Raw genomic sequence first — 2,076 nt, 5'->3', positions numbered from 1 at the left:
ATTATCAGTGTATGCTGCTGGTCATTATATCACCATAACTGGCCTCCACCAGTATCCCATAATGCCTGTGGTGAACTCACCTGCCCTTCATTCCTGCTACAGAGGCTGGGCCCCTCCCCTTTCATAGCTCCAGAAAGTTCTAACTGCTGAGCCACTACACTGGGATTAGGTTGATAGAACTGCATTGCCAGTCTAAGTAATGTAATTACACCAACCTAATTTTGTAGTGTAGACCTGTCCAAAAAATCACACACACACCTTGGGAGCAAAACATCAGCTGCTCCTCTACTTTACAGAATCCAAACATGAGCAAAACTTGTCAGGGCCTAGTGGGACTTGTCAGAGAGTCAGGTGTGCACAGACATGATCCTTTAAGCAACAGCAGGCACCATTGTTTAGTTGGTTAAAATACCTGTTTTTTAAGCAGGAGATCCTGGGTTCAACTCCCAGTGGTGTCTTGAGGAGTGGCTTTTGGGGCTCCTGGTATTGCTACTGTCAGAAGACAAGATTCAGAGCTAGGTGGACCTATGGTTTAAATTACACTCACAGGCACTGATAATAGAGTTACTGAAAGTTTGAGTGTTAGGAGCTGATAGGTCAGAGGTCCAGTCCCCTCAATGTAGTTTTACCATTTCCACTTGCTAAACTCCCTCTCAACCTCTATAAAATTACAATGCAGACATATGGGCTTGAGCCCAACCTCTGAGGCCCCATGAGGGGCGAGGGTTTCTGAACCCAGGCTTCAGTGTGAACACAAATATCTGCACCACAGTTTTTAGCCCCTCAGCTTTACATCTAGGAGCCCAAGTCAGATGACCCAGGTCAGCCCTGCTGCCATCTTTATCCCAGGAGAGATGGATTCTAAGATTACGTCTCCATTGTAATGTAAGCCCAGGTGTGGCACACTGTGCTCAGAGGAGCACCTGGAAGCCCCATATTCAGCACTGTCATATAATGATGACATGGTTTGTACAAAGTCTGCCTGGTGAGGTATCATTTCAAAAGTCTTGATCTGTTGAACATTAATATCGTATTGGACTGTGTGTGCTCGCATTGGTTGGGAAGTTATGAAGTTTTGCTCTGTGTGCATTACTGAGATATGTTATGAGGTTGGGAAATGCCCATCACCACCAGCCTTTCAGGTGCGACAAGGGAGGAGCCAGACTCATTGCTGTCCCATTGAAGGTATCCACACACCCAGGGACTATCCCAGGAACCGTGTACAATGCAGGCTTCTCCAAGATAGCACAGAGACAATGGACATTGCTTGACTCACATCGTAGCAAAGGAGCTTCCTAGCAAGTTGGAAAACTATGAAAGAGGAGAAGAGACATCATGACTTGGCCTCTCTCCCCCACAACTCAGCAGCTGGAAACATACCTGGAGGACAAAGACTGAACTGATTCAGAAATCAGAAGAGAAAAATAATAATACTTTCAAACCAAAGTCCCCAAACAGACTAGTATTGTTTTTTCAGCAGAAAATTTTCAGTTTGGGGGATTTTGTTTGCTCAGTCAGAGCTTGCCAAGGGAAGCATGGAGAAAATATCTGAGTTTCTTCCTTCAGAACAGCTTGACATAGACACTAGCTCTGGTTCACTGTTCTGGCCTTGCTTGGGTTAAGGATATTTTAATAATTTGGGCAGGTCCCAGGGGGTTTGGAGAAGATGATGAGGATGTTACCTTTAGAGACAAAAACTAAGAAATACAGGACTAGAGAATTTTTTTTTTATTTTAGAAATCTGGGATTTAGACATTTTATTTAAATCAAGAGGAGGAGGGTCTGAGTTTCTGAGAAGGTTTTTGTTTGGAAGAAGCAACATTATCTGATCTGTCATTGTACCAAAGGGGGAGATGGTTGTCTATAAAGGAGGGGTGAAAACTAAATGCATCCAATAAGGAAAGGATTTGAACCCATGCATGCAGAGCACAATGGATTAGTAGTCCATCACCTTAACCACTCAACCACCTCATCTGAGCTGTCAAGAAAGGGACAGGAGGAGCAATCTAAGGCCAGCAGAGATAGAGACAATATAGAGTTTTTAAATACTAAGCGTAAGCAGGGTCTGAATGAGCT

General features: G+C 44.1%; 1 non-coding gene across 1 annotated transcript; it reads left to right on the top strand.

Moving 5' to 3' along the window:
- Positions 1 to 384: 384 nt before the first annotated feature.
- Positions 385 to 458, top strand: TRNAK-UUU (transfer RNA lysine (anticodon UUU)). The gene has a single exon. It is a non-coding gene; the product is annotated as a tRNA-Lys (tRNA).
- The last annotated feature ends 1,618 nt before the right edge of the window (positions 459 to 2,076 follow it).

Source organism: Gopherus flavomarginatus, unplaced genomic scaffold, assembly GCF_025201925.1.
Source record: "Gopherus flavomarginatus isolate rGopFla2 unplaced genomic scaffold, rGopFla2.mat.asm mat_scaffold_34_arrow_ctg1, whole genome shotgun sequence".
NCBI classification, from domain to species: domain Eukaryota; kingdom Metazoa; phylum Chordata; order Testudines; family Testudinidae; genus Gopherus; species Gopherus flavomarginatus.
The sequence above is the reverse complement of the archived record's forward strand: the minus strand, read 5'-3'. Positions and strand labels throughout refer to the sequence as shown.